Raw genomic sequence first — 25,677 nt, forward strand, 5'->3', positions numbered from 1 at the left:
TTTTTCTACTTTTTATTATTTTCTTGCAATTTTTGTTTTTTTTTTCATTATTTTTCGGAATACGATGTCTGGCATCTTTTCCCTCGTTCCTTTTTTTATTCATTTTTATTTTCGTTTATTATTTTTTTTTTATTGTTGTTGTTTTCTTTAAATAAAGAGCATTTGAAAACGTAGGAAAAGAAAAAAAAAGTAAAAATGAAAAAGAAAATGAGTGAATTTTGTTTAAAATAAAGATAGAAGGGTGCAAGAATGATTGTATCTAGGTATTGCAGAACAAAAATACCAAGAGGGAGAAGGGGTTTGGGGTGTTTTTTTTTCCAACAAGAAAAGGGTTTTTTTTTATAATAAATTGTAGATTTTAAAGAAGAATAAAGGTTGTTTTTTACAACCAAAATAAAGGTCCCCGGCAATATAGGATATTTGATTTTTTTTTTTCTATAATTTTTATTTTTCTTAGAAATTAAATAGATTGGGAAAAAAAATTTCCTTATATCAAATCAAAAATTTTGAAACATTTCAAATGAAATTCTGTTGAACACTGTGAATATTGTATATAAAATGAGTATATGTGTATGTAGTTACTTTACTATATTTAAATAATTATTTTCTAATTATAAAAAGAATATAAAGAAAATTAAAAAGAATTGGCAATTGTGGTTTGTCTCTTCCCTATTTTGAATAAATTGAAAAAAAAAATTTGATTTTAAAAGAACTATTGCTCTGTTTTATTTTTTCATATACAACAAGCGAAAGGTCTATATCTTGTCTTAAATTAACATCAATGAGAATGTTTGATTTAAGAAATTAAATCTTAATTAATTTTGCATTGCTTACTAATTTATTATATTAAATTATATTGACTTGTACCTATAACGAGCGCAAGATTTTAATTTAAAATTTTTTTGCATAACCAAAAATTAAATATTCAAATAATCAAATTATTTCTCAGATTTTTTTACCTCATATATTAAACATCACAGTAAAAATCACTGTAAGAGCTTCGTCTATACCTCACATAAAAAATTTAATGTTATGATTTCTAAGTGTTACAGAAAGAGAAATATGAAAAGAGGCTGATTTTCAAACAATATCAAGCTTTAAGACCAAATAATACAAAATAGTGGATGGAAAAAGAAAAATGCCCTCTCTCTCTGTCTCTCTAATTTTTTGATTCGTTTGAACACATTCTATATATCATGCTAAATCTGAAATATCATCAAGACTATAGAACGTTTATTGAATTAACTGTTAGTGTGAATATTACCAATAATTCTTTAAATAAGTAATTGCCTCTGGATTTCTGTAGCCTCATCTTTTATATAAGAAAAGTGAGCCTATGATATTGTGATAAATATAATAAAAATGAATAAAATTTTTAATTAATTTTTTTAAAAATCTTATTAAAATAATCAAATTAATAATAATGAATACAGGATTGAAAAAATATTTTATTAAAATATCCAGCATAATTTATTATTGTACTTAGAGTTAACCTTGAAATTTTACTTTAAAACTGTACCAACTGCAATATAAAAGTTATTCAAAAGTAGCAGTAATAAATTTATGGAAAGAAGATTTTTTTTATAACCATTTACCTAACGCCACGCATAGAATATGAGTACTCTATATTTTAATATTTTGCTTATGCATATACATACAAACACAAATATGTATTATTTCTATATACATAATTTTGTTATATGTGTATGCATTCATCTATATTTTTTTTTTATCTATTTTCATATATATAACATTATGTTTTCTATTCAAATCTTTTATGTATGTATTTGTTATCTTGAATATTTTCTGATTTTTCTTGTTAAACAAAAAAATACAAAAATGATATTTTGTACGCAACCTACCCTTTATAATTCTAAATTGACGCCATTGTGATCGAAAATATTTAAGGGTTCTTCTGATTACATTATTATTATTCTTATATATTTTTTTTCTATATTTATTTGTAATTGTAATACAAAATGTTTATCATTATAAGGATAATCACATATAATAATTTATTTTCAACGCTTTTATATATTTATTTGTTTGTAAATATGTCTGTCTTCTATTAAGTTAATATATTAATATGTACATGTGTATGTGCATACGCACAAATAATTATTATAATAAACCAAAATTTTTTATAGTCTTTTAATATCGTGTATAATATTTTTGATGTATGCTTTTATTTTTTAAGTCCCTATCTCTATACAGAAAATTTTTAGAAACAGACAAAGACTGTCATATATAAAGACTGAATTTGCATACAGTAATGAAGGTGTTGTAGTCCTATCAAATGTTACGATTCGAATTTTTTTAATTGTAGTGCATTTTCATATGGTGTGCTTTGTTGGTTTATGAATCCTTCTGTATATGAGATCATGTGCCTCAAATCCAATTGAACTGACGATGAAATCGATAATTAAAATACGAGTAAGTATAATCAAAATTTATATTTGATTTTGAATTTGTATATTGTGATAAATTTATTAGCTCTTGCATCACTAATTGCATTTTTGTCCACCGATTTTACATTTTTAATTAATTTTAAGAAAGTTATTAACACAACAACTGTTAATCCATTGCTCAAGGAACTGAGCTTTCATTACAGTTGGTTTTTACGTTTTCGGCCATCTCTGGGAGAAAATATTTTAAAAAATTTGTAATAATTATTCAGAGACAATCGGTTATGTACTGATCACATCTCAGATTTCTTTTCTATATAATGGATCACGCGTTTTTTGGGGATTTTTGTTTTTTTTTGGATTTTACAAAAAAATTTTATATTAATTTTTGGTTTTTTTCTTAATTTTTATTTTCTTTTTTATTAAAAAAATTATTACATTTTTTTATTATTGTAGACTGTACGTATCCTTTAATATTTATCTATATAGACACAAGTGTATGGGCTTAAACGCACATGTGATATATATTACATATAGTAGCCAAACAGTAGCTTTCTATAAAAGATTAAAACAAAAATTATTCTGGACAAGGTATACGTTTTCATTTTATTTCATTTTTTATTTATTTTTTTTATTTGCTCCTTTTTACTTGTGTTGATTTATTTTCTATTATGGTCTTTTAACTTACACACATACATGCATAGATTTCTTCTTCTTTTCTATTATATGTAAAAAATAAATTTTTTTTTTTGTTAAAATTTGAAGGGCACAGACTAATGCAATTAAAAATATTTTTGAAAAGGGGTAGTAAATGTAAAGGATGGTAAATGTTTTCAATTCATTATACTTGTATATTGTAATTCAATAGTCTGGCATGATTTCTTTGTAAGAATATGGTCGAATTGTAAAATAAAACTTGTATAGAATTGAGTTTGAAATGGAAAATTTTTGAATGTATGCAAAATTTTCAAATTTAATTTATTTAATTTTAATTCTGAATTAAATTAGAGGAATTTCAGAATTAAAATCTAAAAGAATATTATTTTACTTTGAATAATAAACTAAGAGCATAATTTTTCCACATAATTTTTACTCGCATAGGCTAAAATGACAATATAGATTTTTGATGTTGAACGAATTTCGAATTATTTCAGTTTATTACATTACTTTTACAGACTAAGTGCAGTTTTGTACAAGAGGTTGTTAAGTCAGACTTTGTCAAATATATTGAGTGTACCAATTTCAAAAATTCTCTTGAATTATTATTGAATACCACAATTTTCCGATTCTAATTGAATTGCTCCAATTAAATTTTTATTAAAACTTATAAAATGACCAAAATCTTAATACTATGACTTTAAATAAGAAATCCTAAATTAATTTTTTGGGAAATGTAAATCCATTTAATCCAATATCATTCAACCTTCCTAGTAATTATTTCAAATTAGAATTTTTACAGATTGGACAAGAAACATAATGCGTTTACATAAAGAAATGTTAAAATTTGCAGTTAATGGTTTTAATGATTCATTATGAACCAGAATGATTCATAAAATCAAGGTCTGATCTCATATACTCTAAGTATATGAGATCAGAATTTGAGTAATTTTTGGCTTAGACGCCTAATTTCAATATTATTTTTTTGGCTTTCTTGTTACCCTTCTTTGATAAAACTTTAATAAATATTGTTCAAAATTATATGTACACATGCAGACCATAACATTTTAACATTTTGAACATACAAATTGTTATTTTTTATTTGTCTGTATTATTCTTACTTTAAGTAGAGGGATTTGTAGTATGTGACGTTTGATAATTTTTTAAATTATTATAAAAAGTAAAAAACCAAAAAAATAAACAATGGAAACAAGAAACAAAAATCAGAAAAATAAAACCTAAAAATAACAGAAGTAACACATTTGAATTTTGTAAAATTTTTTATTTCATGCCCTTGAAAATTAACAAAGGATAACAAAAGTAAAAAAAAGCAGTAAAATGTCTGTATACGTATAGGTATTGTAGTAGAATGAGTAAAGAAAAATATAGTAGTTTGGTAAATTGAATTGCAATAAAAACAATAAAAAGAAAAAATCGAAATGCCGAAATGAATTTTAAATAGAATGAATTGAGAAACAGAAAAAAGAGAGACCAAAAATAAAATTGAAAATCCTTAATTTTTTTTTTTATATTTCTTTTAGAAAATTTAATTTGCTAGAAAAGTCTAAAGGGATATAAATCTTTATTTTAAATACATTTTAAGATACGGATGAAAGGATCTTTGATAATGTTATTTTCATAAAATAAGCATAAAATATTTAAATTCAAGTATGTATGTCTATATAATTTAAAATTAAATGAGATTAATATTAAAAAGGTTTTCAAATTATGTTTAAATTATGGTATATGCTATGCGATTAAATCTGGTATAATCTTAAGGCCATTTTATATAATATGAAAATTTTATCTTTTTATTTTTAAGAATAATGTAACAAATATGTTAAATAAAGTAGTTAAATAAAACCCCTATACCTATTGATTAAAATTTCCAATACAACAAAAATAAAATTTTCAGATATTTTTACAATATTAAGAAAATTGATGTAAAATAGGGAATTATTAAAATTATATATACCATTAGTTTTATTAAATGTTTATGGGCTACCATTAGTTTTATTAAAATTATAGGATGTGTGTAAGTTTTTTTTTTTAGCCATAACAAATTTCATATGAAACGCTGATTGAATAAAATGGTTAAAATTTTTGTTTTCTGCATTTCATTGTGTAGAAAACCCTTTTGATATAATTACTTAATTATTTGAATTAAATTGTGTTTTTAATTACAACTGGGGCTGAAAATCATAATATATGCAAAAAAAAATTGCATACTTACCGGCGTAGCACATAAAATTGGTGTTAATTTTTAACTTAACATTTTGGAGCTCGAATGTTTGGTTATATAAATTAATTTAATTTCTTTAAAATTTCAAGCGATCAAATATACAAAATATGGTGTAGAAAATAAATTTTAATATGTTCTAATAATATTATAATTTATAGAAATAGATTGTAGAATTTTTTTTTAGAACATATTGTAGAATGGAAGCTAAAATGTTTTTTATAGCAGGTGCAGTTTAACTAATTCACTTTAAAGTTGTCGTGATTTAAGTTACTTAAATCGTTTAGAGTCACGTTTTTCTAATATATATTCAATTTTTATGGTGGTATGTAATATTTTTTATTGTTAATTTTTTCAATGTAAAATTGTTCGGGTTAAGTATAATTTTAAATTTAATTAAAACTTTCTAAAGTTATCAACATAGAAAAAAATTAATTTTTAAAAAAATTCAAAAAAGAATACCATAAAATTAATGATTAAATTATAATTAGTAATTTCAATAATTTAAATTTTTTTTTTTAGTTTTTACGGGCCAAAATATTTTCGATTTCCACATAAATATAAAGGATCCTTAATGCTTAATATTAAGTCAATTAAAATTCCCGATATTTATTTATTATATCACAAAAACTGTGAAATTATATTTTGTAAATTTTAATTAACATTTGCCTGTTAAGATCGTCAAACAGAATACTTATTTGATTAAGTTATGAAACAAGATTTTTATAAGTACATGGTCAGTTTTTAGAATTAAGATTTTGTAATTAAATTAAATAAAATAAAATTATTATAATGAACATTTTATTATTTTTACATTTTGATTTTTGTATTTATACCATATACAATATTGTTATATTGTTAGTATTGTAATGATGACAAATCACTTTAAACAGCTCAAAATTATTACAAAATTAAGTCACTTTACTCAAAATTTTCATTAACCTATATTTATTAATTCAAATGTACTTGATGCAAATTAAAAATTATATTTTTGCCAACAAAGATTTCATTGTATTGCAATAGTCTGTAATTTAGGAAATGAAAATTTCTTTATTTGCAAAAAAATTATAACAATATATAATATATTTAAGCAAAATAAATTTATACGAGTATATTGTATGTAGGTCAGTTATGTTAAATTAAAAAAGAAAATATGATTCAGGTGTATTAAATTTCAATGTAAATTATAATAAAAGTATATATTTGCTTACATTGCTTCAACTTAAATTCAGTTTAAGGTCATGAACTGTGTCTATAGTTTATCTTTCTATGATTTTTATAATAATTTAAAAAAAAATACTTTCCTTCTCACATTCTATAAATTACTTTAATTTTTCTTAATTTTTATAGTTATTTTTACAATTCAGTTCGAATTTAAGTTGTTAAGTTCTGTATCATGCCTATGTAAAATGCAGACGTACATTGTTTTAATTATAGTAGAAATAAACAGATCCGAAGTGAATATTAATATTTCATTCTTTAAATTAAATATTTAATTATAAAATTAACCCCATTAATTCTTCCATATAAAAAAATATTGAAATAAAATAAAATTATTTCAAATATATAAAAATTTTTAATTTATTAATCTCAAAATAATCCCAATTTATAATTGATTAACCCCTGAAATACGTAAAATATAAAAGAATTAATTTATAGAGTATGTTTTGTGTAAGAACAAAAATACCAATATAGTTTTAGCTACCAAATATTCCATAAATGGCGCATTATAACTAGCATATGTAACACTTTTGCAAAAAAAAAATTTATACATAAATATTAACACAAAGAACAGCAATATAAGACAAAATTTTTTCTTATTATTTAAAATTATAAACAATGATCCAATAGCATTATTAATTAATTAAAATTTTCACCTTAAACTTGAAAATTTAAAATGAGCTATATTCGGTTTTCAAGGACAACAATAAGAAACCAATGTTATTTTTCTTTTTCGTACAATTTTTTTTAATTTTAAATTTTTCAAATGTAGACAAAAGATGGGTACAAAGTGTTATACAAAAAAAAAATATACATATATCTGCAAAAAAGAGTATACGAACTTTTATTACAAAGAATTTTTTTTTTTAATTTTAATTGTTTCCTGTCACCATATTTTACCCATATGATCCAATGCATGTACATTTTAATAATGTAATAAAAAAAAAAAATTAAAATATTAAAATTTTGTCAAAAAAAAAAAATCATTAATTATTTTTAATTCATTAAAAAAGTAACAAGTATACAAGATTGTCAATCTGTAATAATTAAAATATATGTATACTATGTGAATATTGAGTATGATTGATATACGTACTTATATACATATACATAGTGTAGGTATATGAGAGGGAGAAATAATTACTTTTATTTTTTAAAAACCCAATTTATTGCATGTTTAAATAAAAATGAACTCTATCTCTAAAGTCATACACATTTTAATTATATTCACATGTACATATATGCCGTTGTATGTATATATTATCGTAATACCTACAATCATATTCGATACATACATACATATATGTATACAAGAACAAATTCAATAAATATACACAAAAATTCCACTAGATTTGTGTTCGACTTTTATTATAATTTTTCTTTCTTTAAAAAAATTTGTTCTTGTAGTTATAATTGAATCCTTGAACTTGATTTTGAATATATAGATCGGGTGCGTCATTTTATAAAAATGTATAACAATATAAATATATATGTACTTCTATATAAATATTATTTAAAATTATTGAATATTTTTATATTTATTACAATTGCTGTACAATGTACTCATATATGTAAGTTTGTGTACCTTGTGTACTCGTATATATGCTAGCCAATTAATAATTTGGTAGTCTATTGAAATTTTTGTTTTTATATTAAAATTATTTGTGTACTTAAAATTTTGTACATTGTACACATAAAATGCCTATAGCTAATTGAAAATATTTTTTTTTTTGTTTTTTTGGAAAAGTCCAATAAACTTTATGAATAATAAAATTAAAAATAAATTTAAAAATAAATACAAAAAAAAATTTTTTTTTTCTGTATAATTTTTGATAAGAAAATATTTTTACCGACCGTATTGTGTAAACAATAGGTAGGTTATGTGATGGCAACAAATTTTGCATATCGAGTTTTCGGTGGGAACGTACTTCTCCATAGTAGGGAAGTGTAAATAAACTATTTTTAGCAACCTGTCGGTCTGTCGGTCTGTCGGTCTGTCGGTCTGTCGGTCTGTGTGTGCACGCGTGTATCTCAAGTTCGGCTGAACCGATTTTGATGAAATTTTATATGTAAGTTTGTTTCCACCATGGCACGGATCGATCAACTTTTGGTATATATCAGGCCTCGGGAACTGCACTTTTTAGCGGGCCTGTTTTACATTTTTGAACATTTTGAAGAAAGTATTCAACCGATTTACTTGAAATTTTATATATAAGCTCAGCTCGACCATCCGCAAAAATTCGTATGTTTTGGAAGAAATCAGGCATCGGCAACTAGACGTTTACTACGGGCCAAATATACACTTTTGTGTGTATAAAGAGAAATAATCAACCGATTTCATTGAAATTTACTATATGAACTCCTCGTATTAAAACAATGAACATATAAATTTTTTGGAAAGATCAGGGCTCGAGAACTGATTTGCGGGCCGATTTTACATTTTTCACCATATCCACAGAACAAATTGATATTTGAGTTCTGGTTGTTACCGAAACTAACTGGTGAGCATTTCAAGGAATTCGGGTAGCACAAAGCGAAACTCTACTAAGAGCCAAATTTACATTTTTCTAGGGATGTTAACTATAAGCTTACTAATGTCCTAAAAATTGGAAAGAAGTATTTAACAGACATTTTTATAATATTCTGTAACACTTTCATTTAACTAGACAATACACAATGCGGTCGGTTATGTGCTGACCACATCAGATTTTTTTTTATTTTGATACAGTCTGGAGCATAAATTATGGACTGAATTTAGGAATAAATTAAAATATTAATTTTAAAATTTTTATTTTTTTCTTATAAGTTTTTATTTTATAAAATAATTAAAATTTGAAATTATAATTTTTAATTATTTTTTTTTTTTGAGGTTCTTGGCCAATAATATTAATTTTGTTTTTGGGATTTTGAAATATTAAAGATATGAGAATAAATGGTAAGAATCTGTGAATTACCTACTGGAACAGCAACATATATGTATATTGTTAAGGTTCCAGGTTTTGTCAACTCTATTTTGTAATTTTACATTACTGAAATTATGCGATGAGAAGAAATATAAAATTTTTCAATATCGGATTTGTTAAATTACTAATTAGGATTTTCATTTTTCCATATAATTACAACCATTTTGAAATACTAACTGAACTCGCCACCTTCTCTAAAAGAAAATGACATGATTTACAATGTCACTTGTTCTTGTTACCAGGTGCAGAAAAAATTGATATATTCAGAATAAATTAGTAAATTTCTGGTACTTTATTCTAAAAGTAAATTTTTCAATTAGCTTCACCGCACAATATTGGTAAAAAATCTACACAATTAATACGAATTCCGTTATTACTACTCGTATATTGTTAATTCTATAGGTATATAATATTGTTGTGAAAATTTAACCCGCGACTGTGTATTCGTACACATATTACTATATACCTAGCAATATTTACATATTTTTTAAATTAATATTTTTCTAATAAATACATGTACAGTATAAATATGTACACGTACATAATATGCTAGCAATATAAAATTTCAAATAAAAATAATTTTTGGGGTTTTTGTTTTTTTTTTCATGTGTAATAAATTTAACACCCTAAACTTTGACATCAATGATCATCTGGAATTTTTGGCGTTCTGAGTCAAGCACTATAAAAATATTTTTTTTTTTATAATTTCGTGATTATTTTTTTCAAGCACAAATTCCAAAAAAAAAAAATTTTTTTTTTTAAATCCAATTTAATTATGATTTTGTTGATTTTATATTTTTTATCAAAACCAAAAATATTGTATTTGCACTCTTTTATATTCACATTTTTGTTTTCATAAGTGTAATACAGTAGACCCGAAATTATATGAAAAAAAGGAAAATAATGGCTAATAGAATATGAATATTTTTTCACACATGATATTCATATTCTATTAGCCATTATTTCTATCCTTGCGAATATTAGAAGAGGAGAAGGATTATGGGTCTCAAAGACGCTGTATGAAGGGGGATGTGTAGTCTCATAAATATATCAACCCGAACAAATTATGTCAATATAGCATGGACCTAATTAATATGTAATATGGATAAACGAACTATATTTTTTTTCGAATATTTTTTTTGAAAATTTAAATGAAAATCGAAGTGCAACATCAATGAGCGCCTACTGTAAATATTTACAATATGTTTATAAATATATATACATATTAAACATGCTGTATATATGGTATATAACACATTCATAACAGTATAACTGATATACAGCATATATATATATATTTCGGCGTTGAGACAAAAGATAAATAAAGAAATTGTTATACCAGAGCAAATTTTCTTATTGTTGTGGTTTTTGTTTTTCTTGCCAAAAAAAACAGAATGAAATTTCTTACTAAAGTTATTTTAGAGGGGGTGTACATTATAAGAATTAATTAAATTTTTAAAATAAAAAATATCTATAAAATTTTATATTTTTGATGTTTTTCAGGTGTATTTAATTAATTTTTTTGTTTTTAAAAATCATGAAAAAATATGAAAAATAAATGACTATAAAATGAATGCAATGATTTTTAACATAAAAATGTAGGCGCAAAATAGGCACAAAGTCCTGAAAATGAGAAAAAAATTGTTAATTTGAAATTTTTTCTTGCTTCTTTAATTTATAAATCTTTTCTTAATATAAAATATGTGTTACATATATACATATTATTATATATTGCTATATTAAGTTGAAAAAATTTATTTCCCGATAGTTGATTAATGTTATTTTGGAAAAGGTTGCATGTCTTTATAAAAATATTACAGTTTTAATTAAATATATAACAATTTTTGTTTTTGGTGAATTTATTTGAATACTCAACTTGTGATTAATTTCAAGGTCAATTCGTATTCTATATTATTCAAAATATTTTGTATTCTATTTGTGTGTGTTTCATATGTGAGCCGATATAACAGAATATCAGAATTATATTACAATAGTAAAACTTATGCAAATTTAAATTAAAATTCTATTTAAATTTTTATTAGAAATAGAGTAGATTTAACAGGGAATCCCCCGTTTTATATAGACCCTAATTGAAAAATAATTTGGTATTATATAAAATTAATAAATATTATGTACATGTTTGCCCATATCTCTTAGAATTAACTATTAAAATCTTTTACTATTTCTTTACTATATTTCTTTTTTGAAAAGCATAATTTTTAGTTATGCTAATAAAGCATAAATTAGTTAAATTTATTAGAAATGTTTGAGTTTTTCCAAATGAACATATAAAAATTACAAAATTTTTTTTACCAGAATTGATAGCAGAATTGATAACAGATAAATTAGTCTTGATTAGGTTAAAAACTTTAAGAAATAGTGATTTATCATACAAATACGATTAATTAATTAAAAATTAGGTTATTTATTCCTGTTAACGTTAGATTCTGACGCATTGAAGTCACTTGGTCTCATTCTCAATATTCTATGGATAAGTGTTCTCAATCAACGAAATTTATTTCTTTTATACACAAGGGTACATAATCACAAGTTGTTATTGAAAGATTTATGAAAAATAAGAGTGAGAAAATTATAAGTTTCAAAATAAAAACTGGAAAAATGGATTTTTCTGGAAGTAATTTTATACGCTCATTTCACATTACATTATTTTAAGTACAGTTATACTTATACCTAATTATTTCACATTTGCTCTTTAAAAATGCATACTTCATGCCTTAAATTTATAAAAGAAAAACCAGTTTGTGTGTATAAGCAAAGCTGTTTCTTTTATCTCTTTGTTTTTTTTTTTTGGTGAAATTTTAATTTTAATTCAAAATTTAACACCACAATGTAATTGGTTTTTTGTTTATTAAGTGGGGCACAAACATTTTTTTTAAATATTTTCAATCACTTATTTTTAAAAAACTCAAAACCGAAAAAGCATAACTATACAAAAGTAAATTTGGATAAATTGAAACAAAGAACAGCAAAAGAAAACCATTTTAAACAAAAACGAATATCGAATTCTAACATGAGACTTGTAATATCGTAAATTTTATAAAAAAATTTACAAAGTTGATCCTAACATGTTTTTGTTTTTTACGATTACTTTCTTATTGACAAAAAAACAGCAAAGCAGATGAAATTTAAGCAAACGCAAAAAAAAAAAAAAGGAATAAAATCAAAATAATGAAGAGGCGGTAAAAGATAAATAAATATAAAGAAAAAAAAATTAAAAAAAAAAAAAACTGACCAATCTTAACCGAAATTATTTGAGCGTTTCCCGCATCTTCATATTTTGGTGGTGAAGAGATGAATTTTAAAAAATTCATCTGGTTCCTTTAAATTTTTTTTTTATTTTCTTTTCTTGCCTTTTTTTTTGTTTTGCAACCAAATTCATTAGATTTGAATATTTCATCAAGGGCATTGTACACCCATAGAATTTAACAAATACCAAAAATTCAAGTATTTTTTTTTTTTTTGCATTTATTTTTATTTTTGCTGCTTAATTTGGTATTGTTAATAAAATTCATACAATATGCACAAAAAAAGAAAAGGGTTAGAAATACTCTGCAAAAAAATAAATAACAAGCATCAGGATTATTATTTGTTAAAAATACAAAAACACAAAAAAAAATGAAAAAAAAAAACAAAGGATAATTTACAAAAACCAGTTTTTTTTTTTCATTAGAATATTTAATTTATCGGTTGAGTTGTATAGTTTGTTCAAGAAGTTCAAGGTTTTTTAATGCTATTCAAAAGAAAATGTTTAAGGTTTTAATATAAATCATAAATATGGATATCGTATACGCAGTAACACACTCACACTTACAAAAATTTCAACGCATACAAGCCTATTTAAATTATTTTTTCGCAAATTTTATTTTTAAAAGGTGCATTCAAATGGAAAAACAGGAATAAGAACAAAATATATTGCAAAAAAAAAAAAAAATTTAAAATTAGAAAATGAATTGGTTAATAATTTTTAAAATATTTTTTTAAATTAGCTTCTTAAAGAATCATTTAAGTTTTAATGCATTCGAGTCTGTTATTATGACATTAAACTTCACGTGTGCTTGTGTACATAGACGCAATTTATTTTATTTGATTTTATAGCTTGGTAAAATCAGTTTTATTGCAGTATATGAAAATTATTTACGATCATAAAATGTATTTTTAATGGTTTAATTTATTATTTTAAGAGAACACAAGCAGAAAGACATGGTAATTAATTTTGAATTAATTTTGAAAAATTTTATTTGATTAAGGTAAAAATTTGTTCATTCAAATAAAGATTTGACTAAAAAGTTTGGGTTTTGTATACACAAAAATGGGAACAGATAAATGATTCATTTTTTGTTATATCATACTTTTGAGTATTTAATGATTGCAGAAGGACGAGTACGACGACCTTCAAAAATAAAATAACTTTAAAAAACGGCGAAATTCTAATAACGCAAAATATTTTAGTTGAGACTTGCAAAGTAAATTAAAGGGATACTGAAAGTTTGTCCTCTAATTGAGTTAGTTTCCGAAAAATTAAAGATATTAGTGTTCCTCATCCAGTGAAACACAAGTATGTAGCATACACTATCAGATTAAAGCAAGAATTTTTCATACATTAAATGAAAAAAAATTGTAAATAAATGATTGTAAATCATTTTTATACTTTACAGTAATCTTGAAGCAATATAAAACCAAAAAAGCGGGCTATTAGTTGGGTACTTTATATATGTTATTTCTTTTACATAAAATATATGTTGTCCTTTTGCATCCACATAGTTTTTTTTGCAACAAAAATAACCAAATATTTTTCAACCAAACTGTGTAGGCATACAATGAATGAAATAAAAAAAAAATTACAAGAAAATCAAAATAAAATACCCAAAAAAATTTCCAAAAAAAAACCTCATCACACAAATACACACACAAATATAATTTGTTTATACAACAAAAACAAAAGAAGCCAGAAAAAAAAAATAAAAAAAAAAAACATACCCCAACATATTTTATTTAGGCGATTACATGAAAAAAAGTATGGAAAAAAAAGCATTTTTGTGCGTTTTTGATTTTTTTTTTTGTCATCAGAAAACACTGATGGTTTCAGTGACTTTGAAATCACCTTTAAAATTTGAACCCGAAAGAAGAGGTCATAAAACAAAACCCGGCTGATATACAACATAATTTTTATTTGCAATTTGTTTTTTTTTTTTTTGATTGTTAATCTTTTTTGGCCTTTTATTATTGTTTTTCCAAGTAGCGATTATATATAGGGCTACATTGTATATATTTAATATTATGATTCTTTTATATTTGTATTCATGTACATGTAAATGAATGAATATAGTATATGCGCATGCATTAAAGGATGATGACGAGACTGTACTCAAACTTAACGATAACATTAATGATTAAATTAAGCTTTTTTTTTTGTGCAGTATATTAAATTAATTTTAGAAATGAATTTTTGTTGCAAATGGATACACAAATTTAAAATTGCACATTGTGTATTTGTATCAAGGATGTGGCAATATAAATAGTTTGTATAAAATATAACAAAAAATTTGTATACCTACGTTATAAAATATTTGTAATGTGATAGGTTTTCAAGAGCTAAATTTATACGAGTATAATATTAAAGAATGTACATAAGTATGTATGTGTTTATAATGTGTTAAAATGAGTGAGGGTAAATTATGTTAATATCGTAAATTATGTTAATATTATAAATGGTATTATCGTAAGATATTTTAGCATCGTAAGTTAACTGAACTGTACAAAATTTTGCAATATCGTAATTTTGTAATATCGTAAATTTTGCTCATATCGTAAATTTCTTAAATATTGTATTAATTACCATTTATTAAGATAATACCTTTTCAATAAAAATCAATGAAAAAGTGTGCAGCAGCATAGATAAAACCCCAAATTAATTCGATATTCCTTCAAATTTCGACCATGTGACAAATTATTGTCAGGCTTTTTGTTTTCATTAATAATATATTATGCTATTCTTTATAAAACTTTTTTTTTCACGATCGTTTGTGATGCTTTGCTTTTTTCTTTATTGTACTTTATTTTTTTTCTTCCTTTTTTTTGCTTTTGCTTTTTAATGGGAAACACGCGAATTTTTTATGAATGTGATATTTTTTAAAAGTTTTTGTTTTATTTTTTCTTTTTTTTTTTTTCATATAATTTTTGTTTATTTTGACAAAAATATAAATAAATACCTGTATTAAGTAGTTATATACATATTATAATATATTGTTTTTAATGTTTATCTCACTAGATGTGTTAACTATGAGTAAAGACGGGATGAAATTGTGATTATTTTTTTTTTTATTTTTTAAAAAAATTTTATATGGTAAACAGTCAACGACAATATTGTAAGACAACTGGGATTGATTAGTAAAATATTATACAATTTAGAATTATAATTAATATTAAAACGAACTATATGTGTGTGTAGATATGTATCCGAATACGTGTGGTCTATTATATAACAAAAGAATTTAACATAATAGATATTGCCTGACGTGCGGGAATGATTAAAAATAGAATAGAATTTAAATTAAAATAAAAGCAGCAATAAAATAAAAAAGAAGAATTATTATTTTGTATGTGGTTGTTTTGTTCTAATGAAAAATAATTGACTAACTATAATTTACAAATATATAGGGTAACTTGTTATATATAGGAGATTTTATATGGTAACATATTTAAAATTTAACACAGAAATGTGTATGAAAATTTATAAGAAGATTTTAACAAAAATGTAGTTTGTAATTATGATTGTCCAAGAATTCAATTTCACTAGGTCTAGTTAAAAAAAATGGTTTTTTTGCTTTTTCCTGTGGTATTTGTCACAAAAATTTTGCATACAAGTTTCATAACATATTAAAATTAATATAATGAAAATATATACTTATACTCTAAAATAAGAGGAGTTGGGCTAAAATAAGCTCCTATAAGAGTGAGTTACTTATGGTTAAGCACAATTCAATATACTTGTAAAATGTTTGAGAAATATGTTATACTCGTATTGAGCATATAACAATATTTTATTTCATTCAATATAATTTTAAACAATTGCAATACTTTTCTTATATTTCTTACATTTTGAACGTAAAAACAAAAAAATTATTTAAACATTAAAAAATATGATTAGAGTATGGAAAATAAAAAACAAAGAGCACAACATTTGAATAATGTCAAAAATGAAAAGAGAATAAGAAGAAAGAGGAAAAAATTTTTTGAGTATCCAATTATGTACCCACTACCATCCATCATAACCAAAAAAAAAAAAATTCATCATCATTTTAAATCAAAATCATATTAGCGAAATTTTTATCTAAGCAGACCAAGAAAAAATTCGGTTAAAAAATAATAAGCGCAAAAAAAAAAAAAGAAAAAAAAATTTTTGTTTTTTATTATTTTTTTCTTTTTTTTTTTTTTGCTAACAAAACGATAATGAATATCTTTGCGTTTTTCTTTTTTCATTTTATTATTGTTTTTCTTTTTCTTGTTTTTATTTATATTTCATTCTTCTATTTGAATTTGCGGTAAATCGTCGTCAAAAATATCACTGATATACTCTCTAAGTCTAATGTTATGATAGGTCTTTTGAATTTAGAAAATTTATAAGTGTAATGTATGTATGTGTTTGTGTTAATATATAACACGAATATTAAATATATATTTTGATGAAAATAATTTTTATGTACGATACGAACATAAGTGTGTGCATACTCAAATATTTTTATAATCAAAATAAATAAATATAGGAATGTGAATCAGATAATTTTTGTCAAATTATAAAAAAGAGAAGAAAACGAAAAAATAAAAAACGAAAAGAGTATTTTGGGAGTAAAACACCGACATTTTTGCGTTTTTTTATTTTCTTATGTGTTTTATTATTTAATTATGATTTTTGTTATTCATTATCATTATTATTTTTATTGCTATTATGACTAGATCATTCATATTGTAAGAACAAACATACATACATATTTATACGAAAAAATAAGAAAAAAAGCTTAATGTTTTTTTCTCTTTCTTGCAAAATATTAATTTTTATTATGTTTGCCAGATGTTTATAAGCTTTTTTTTTTTTTATTTTTTATTGCATTATTTATTTTTGATCAGCGCATGAAAATGTTAATGAAGAAAAAAAAATGTTTTTTTTTTTTTTTTTGCAAGTTCAAAGTTGTTTATTTGTTATAAGTTTTCTTTTTCTGATTATTTTCATAACAAATTCATATATTTGAATTTAAGAGTTCTCAGATATTGAATTTGATCAAGAGGAACGTGTTTGAATACAGTTTGAACAAAATTAATTGAATTTTTCGAAGTATTTTAAAATTTCATATCAATAGGCGAGATTTTGAAAATATTTTGTAAGCAAATAAGAGAAAGAAATTTTTTATTCAACGAATAGCTTTTCGGAAATTTTCGCTTTTTTAACGTTTCTGAAAGAAAGGTGGTGATAATAATAAAATTTTTATCGTAAAATTCTTTAGATTTTATAGGCATTATTCGTATATCCTATATAATTGTTCTTTTTTTTCAATTATGAAATAAATTTTTAATGAAATAAATAATAAAGGAGTTTTTTTTTTTCGATTTACTCCAATTTTCTTATTTTTTATATATTTTGCTGCAATTTATTTTGCAATTTGTTTTTATATACTCTGCGGTATTTACTCTCTTATTAAAGCATTTTTAAGTACCATCTTAAAATAAAATATTTTGTATAATTGGTCACTTTACTCAAATATTTTTATTAATCATTATAAAATGTATGAATATAAATATATATAGCTAAAGGTATTATATTAATATTATATAGGTGATCGGTACACGCGCGTTACTAATACATTCATCCAGCAAAAAAAAAAATTATAAACAAAATAAATAAAAAGAATACAAAAAATCAAAACAAATAACAGAAAATTATGCGCGATATTTTAAAAGAAATTGAATTTTGTGTTGTTTTTTAGCGCTTATTAAAAATAAAAATTTACAATTATAATCAAATTAATTTTTTTCTTTAATATTTTAGCGTTTTTATTTATTATGTTTGTATACTTTTTGTTTCTTATTTGATTAAACAGATTCGGATCGAATATTTTTTTTTTTCAAATTTCTTTGGAGTAAAATTTTTTTATTTTGCAAATATTTTCGCTTAAAATTTTTTTTTTTATTGTGCGAAAATAATTTTACCCTTTTATATGTATATATGGTTGCCTATATATATATGTACACGCATATATACTTATTTGCAAAATTTAAAAAGCTTTTTAATATCAAACTTCAGGCAAATTGTTGTATAAATTAAAAATTAATTTTTTAAATCGTTGATATTTGCTTCGCGTTTTTTATTTATATTTTTATTGCTTGCTTCGGTTTCGCTCTTTTATTATGAATGATATTATTTGATATTGTATACATAGTTGTTTAGTAACAAATTAACTGACCTCTCTAATATTAAGATTATTAGGTATAGAGTAATATAATATTATATGAAAAATATAACAATAATCACACATTAAAATTTGAAAGATTACAAATATTTTTTAAAGGGAAATTTTGGTTTTTTTTTAGCAAATTATGTAGAAATTTTTTATCAATTAAATTATAATTAATAAAAAAAATGATCGTAAACTGTATGATAAGTTTATAATGTACGAATATTGTATAATATGGGAATACATGTATTTATGCAAATAAAGAAATAATTTTTATTAAATAAATACAGTAGAACCTGAAAATAACGTACTTGAACAATAGTGAAAGTCTTTTGTTGATATTAATTTTGTTGAAATTAATTTTATGATCTCCCGAATATTTTATAACAATACAAATAATTAGAAATTTCTATAAGGAGAACTAAAATATGGGTGCTTTTCAATTCCTTTTATATGTATGCATGGGAAGGCTATACATGAACAGAAAGATCAATTGCGTTCTCCTCCTTAAGTGTGTCGTATATTACCACACGCCCTTGATTAGTTCTAATAAATTCAGTGGTTTCTCGTTACTGAAGTTACATGATATTAAAGAAGGGAATTCTAGCCAATGAATCTCTACCTAATTAGTACCTTTCCTTGTGGATTGAATTTGACATGTATAGCAAATTAATTTATTTAATTTCTAAGTTTTTGATGTTGTTCTAAATTGTATTTAATTTTATTTTCCATTTACTTTGATTTAATACATGAAATCTTTCCTAATGAGGATTTAACATTTTAATTATAACAGTTGAACAATTGAAGTTAATTTCTATCTTAAAATTTAATATATACTAGTATTGCTATTCAAGACTATACAATGTCAGTTTGAATATTAAAAATACTCAATTTATTTTTCTTTTTTTCAATAATTTTTTAATTTTCAATTGTATAAATATTTCATTTTTTATCGCAAACAATTCTGATATCACATTTATATTCTAGGAACTATTGAAAATCAATTTTCAAATTAAAATCCGATAATAGTTTTGTTCTATTTTTATAAATACGCGTTATCGCAATTTAGAACCTCTATTTTGTATACCTAAGCTATATATTAAAGTATAAATATCGGTATTTTTTTATCAGTTGTTTGAATCAAACATATGGTATGAAAGCTTTGATAGTAAATAAATTATGATTATAATTTCAAGTTTATAGGTATTAATTTTTGTCTTTTTTGCCAAAATTTCAGCAATACATAAATATTTTATTAATACATATGTTTTTTTTTTTATAATTTCAAAGTTATGTAAAACATAATCTAATACATTGAATAAATTAACATAAATGTGAGTTTTCATTTTTATTTTTTGAAGAGGCGTGGTTTTTAAAAAAAAAAAAAATTAAGTCTTGTTTAGAAAATATTTGTATGCCGAAAAATAGAATATATCCATGTCTATATATACATATAAGGCACTTAATTTTATACACATATATATAATTTAGGGTAACGTTCATTTTGTTTTATTTTTTCATTCTTTGATATTAGTACAAGGAAAAATTAGTTGTATAAGAAATTTAACCTGCTTATATTATTATAGGCTTAGTAAGCAGTTTTAAAAAAAAATAATCAAAAAAAGTTTTTTTTTGATAATATTAGCACAAACATGATATTTATAGTATAACTAGTATATAAATTAAGTAACTGGCCAATCAGAATTTCTGGATTAATAATATTGTTGTTGTTATCAAAAAATTAAAAATGGTTTCGAAATTAGAAGCAAAAGATAAAAAATACAGAGAAGTTTTTGCAAAAAAATATTAAATAAATTTGAATTTTTTTTTTAAATATAATTATTTTAAATTATTAAAATTATGATATTTGAATTTGATAAAAATTCAAATAATCACAAAAAATTGCATATAACGAGGCGTTAACAAATATAAGTGAAAAAATCGTGTTTTATTGTTTTATTTCTCATAAGAATTCTAATAAGTATAAAATTTGAAATTTTGTAAACATTAATTTTTAATATTTTTACTTAGGTCACAAAAAATCATTAATCTCATAAAGAGAATTTTATATTTTAACAGTCAGTCTTCTTGACTGTTACGAGTATAAATTATTTGAGCTCAAACATTTTTTTACTTTTTAGTAAAAATTCACAACAATGTAAATAAGGGTATATGATTAAATTTTACAATTAAATAACAATTAAAAATATATTGTCAGTAAATTTTGCATAAAAATAGGCGCTGAGACTTTGATTTAACTGGAAATACGAGTATGATACAGAAATATCTTTTATCCGCCCAATCCTGGAATTATTTTATCTGGAAATTCTACAGATTCGTTCTTATATAGCTAGTACTTAATATTTTAAATTCATATTTCTATTGAATTTTAAAGAAAACATTTAATATATATAGATAAACAACTATTTTTATTTAAATATTCAACAATGAATGGCAACACTTTTAATTTGATCGTTTGCTATTAAAAATTATTCTTAAACGTATTCTCTCATATGTTCACGTTTTCTCATAATATAAAAAATTGAAAAATAATAATGAATTAAAAATTATAAATAAATTATAACAACAACTGAGAAGGTGTATATAATTTAATTTTTATATAATCTATGCTTAATATAATTATTAAATAAACTAATTATAAAATTATTGCACAATAAATACGTGTTTTATTTATGCACATTTTTTTTATAATTTAAAATTTCATTAAAATACAAAATGACATGAAATTGTTATTCATATATATATATATATATATATATATACTTATTTAATATCTAATTTTCATTTCCGATTTAAAATATTTATTTTATTTTTTATTGCTATTAATCTATGTAATTATGATCAGATATCAAAGTAAATTTTACACTTAAAATTTACTAGTGTTGAAAAATATTATCTAATAAATTCTGTTTTTAGAATTTTAAATCCATTTCAATTATTACTTTATAATTACATAAGATAATTAGTAATGTGTAAATTATATTACTGTTGACATTTGGATAAATTTTTTTTTAATATATACAAACATATTATTGTGTATATATAATTAGTAGTAATAGTAATATTACGCATTACAATTAATTTACGTTTTATTTGAAGAAAAAAAGTACTATTTAATTAATATAGATATAATTAATATAAGTAGTTACTTATATACTAGTATTTTATAATTAATTGATATTAATTGTTAATTAATTATAAATATGAAAATATTTTGAATTTTTATAATTTGTCATCTGATAATTCATTTTCATTAATTTCTAAAAAGAAAACTAAATTTTTGATTTTGAGTAATTTAATCAGAATTTTATGGGGTAGCGCCATCAAATATCATACATTAATTCTCTCTTTCATATTTTAAATATATTAGATTGACATGCATTAGATATAATGTATATTAGAGAGCTGTAATTTAATTAATTAACTTAAAATTAAATTTAAAATTTGAAATTAAACGGAACTATTTTTAGTACCTATGTGTGATAATTCCAAAATTATAATTAAAAAATTTTGGTAATTAAATTTTTAATGTCATCTTAATTAAGTAGTGCAAATGAACAAGTAATAATTACTGAAAACGATCGCATTAATTATTAAGTTTATTTTAATTTGACTTAAAGTTCATAGTTTATTTAGATTGCGACAATATTTATATCCTTATTATATTGTCATAAAGTACAGATAATTCTACAGTTTATTCATATTTCATAGGTTCATTGTTAAATTTCTATTGTTTTCATATTTACATTAATTTCATGAGTCTTAATGTATGAGTAGTAATTAAGCTTATTTTCATGAGTCTATTTTATTCATATGTACAATATATATATAAATTTATACTGTATAACAATTCCCATTTAAATATTCCATGTTAAAAAAATAGAAAATGGAAAATTACTTTATTATAATAATTTGCAAATTGAATAATAATAACTAAACTAATAATATTTTTGTCTATTAACATAATATGTAATGTACGTATAAATCGTATATAATATATATATATATATAAATCATATATATAGTATATGATCTTTGTTATTTTATAAACAATTTTAATCAAATATTTATTTTAGAATTCCATATAAATTAGCACCCATTTTAACTAAAAATAAAAAAAAACTAAACAAATTTTTTTTAGAAAATGCACAATAATAGGATGCGAAATAATTTAACAAACTAATAAAATATAATTTTTAAATTGAATATAGTATGTATATATATTAATGTGGTATGTATACTCGTATGTATATAATATAGTTTCTAAGAATTTCATTGATTCTATTCAAATAATATGAGTCAAATTATATTATAATATTGTGGTGACATGAGTTCAAATATTTACTTATTATAGAATTTTATAATATAATTGAAGATTATATTACGTGGTATACAACCAAAATATTATTGATATATAAGTACGTATATATCATTTGATATTTTTAATTTTAATAAAAATCTATTTATAAAATTTTATTATATAAACAAGAAAAATTATTAAAAAATCTCATAAAATCTTTGAAAAATTTTGATATATTGTTTAAATTAAATTGTATATTAAAATTTCGAAGTAAATTACTATTATATGTGTATAACAGATTTATATTTAATAAATATTTTATATGTTAAAAATTATTATAAATAAATTGGATATGCGTAAGCATTTTGTTTTGTTTAAATCAGGAAGAATTATACTCAAAATTTTGTTATATTTTTTTTTGTTTTCAATCAATTTTTATATTCAACCTTGACTAATTTTAATTGTTTTTTTTTTTGGAAAATAAGCAATATGCGTCTTTATGTTGAATTGAAAATACAGGATGCACTATCAATAATATATAACAAACAATGTGAGTACATTAAATGAGTACATATGATTTTGTGAACCGTATTGAATTTGTCTAAACATCAAATGGACAATACCATATAAACCTTTTAAACTAGATATAAATTTTTAAATACAAGACTTAAAGAGACTCGTAAATTAAAATAAATAATTAATTTATTATTTAATTTCCCTACACGAAGGTTTTATTATAAAATAATTTCGTTGTCAGAAATCAGGAAGGAATTTTTGTGAAGAGGAGATTTCTTAAGAGTTATATCATCTGTGTAAGGTGACTATGCATGAAATTAACTACCATACCTGAATTTATTGAAGGTATAAGTACTTCTATGAGAGAGAGGGAGAGAGTACTTAAAGCGTAATGCATGGTACTGTATTAGATAATTACTTAGAGTGCTCAATATATTCTAAACTATTGAAAACTGAAAATATTAATTAATATTTATTGAAAAATAAATAAATATTTATTGAAAATAACAACGATATTTTCTCATACTACAGAAGATAAGTGTACTTCACATACATTTTCTCATACGAATAATAAGAATATTAAATAATTTAATATAAATAATTATTTTCTATAAGTATAGAAAAAAATTTCAACGAATAAAGAAATTTTATTCTTCCCCAAAGTATAATTACATGCATATATATATTTCAATGAACATTATATGATTTCAATAAAGTAGAATTAATTTTTTCTTTTTATGTAATATAGAAATTGTGGTAGGTTGATCATTTTACATAATTAATTATAGTTATATATATGTATACAATTATATTACTTAAGTGTACAAAATTATGTATACGAGTATATAATTATTGCATTAAAATCGACTAATTATTAAGTAATCATAGCAATTATTATATTTATGTATATATATATATATATATATATAAATATTAATTTATTATACAATAACTTGTATACTTAATACTCGAACAAAATTAAAAGTTTAATATTAATAAAACCAGTTTTAGTAATTTAATTTAATTATGTAGGTAATACAAGTATGTACATACATATATATATTAATATTATAGAAAATAAATTAGATATTTAATTTCATTATTAAAATTAAAAATTATGAGTCTATTGAAATGTTGAACTCATATTAAGTACAGCAATTTTAAGTTTAATTAAGAAAATTGTGATTTATTATAATTTATAATTTTATAGATTTGAGAATTAAGTATAAATTTCCTGACATTATTTAAAAAAAAAAGGAGTAAATTTAAGGAGTTCTATATAGGAAGGTCAAACAAGTATTCTAAACAAAAAAAAAATATAAGATAACAATATTAATTTGAGGGCAATTAACTTGATCTTTTGATAAAAATGTACTTTATGAATTTTATCTTTAAATAAACGTGTATGCAAACTGGTGAATAATTTAATTTATTATATTTCCAAGTATATATGTATATAAGTAATATTGATAGCAAATCTTAATAATTATGACTATAATATATTTTTTAATATAATTATAAATTATTAATTAAAATGAAATACTTACAATATTTGTTTTCCAATATTTTCTTGTTCTATAATAATTGTTTGATTTTGTATTATGGTAATGTTAATTAATTTTGTAAATTGTTTAATTAAATCACATGTGTATCTGGTTCCAAATAAATCCAAAATAATTCCAAAATAAATAATTTTTTTAAAAAATAAATTTCAAAATATAATTTTAAGAATCAATTTTTTTTTCTTATCAAATCCAAATATTCATAAATGGAAATATTTTTATATTCATAATTATTATTAAAATAGTTAATTAAAATATGTAAATATTTTATTAAGTAATTATTATATATATATATATATATATGTATTTTAAAATTATATCACTTT

General features: G+C 21.7%; 1 protein-coding gene across 1 annotated transcript in view; it reads right to left on the reverse strand.

The window, feature by feature from the left end:
• LOC129618572 (Krueppel homolog 1-like) overlaps nucleotides 1-25,462 on the reverse strand; it is a 48,838-nt gene extending 23,376 nt beyond the window's left edge. Inside the window, exon 1 of the mRNA XM_055533401.1 lies at nucleotides 25,337-25,462. The gene's annotated coding sequence lies outside the window, so the exon portion shown is untranslated. The remainder of the gene's footprint in view (nucleotides 1-25,336) is intronic.
• Nucleotides 25,463-25,677: the final 215 nt, after the last annotated feature.

This window comes from Condylostylus longicornis, unplaced genomic scaffold (assembly GCF_029603195.1).
Source record: "Condylostylus longicornis isolate FDR11 unplaced genomic scaffold, ASM2960319v2 ptg000009l, whole genome shotgun sequence".
NCBI lineage: Eukaryota > Metazoa > Arthropoda > Insecta > Diptera > Dolichopodidae > Condylostylus > Condylostylus longicornis.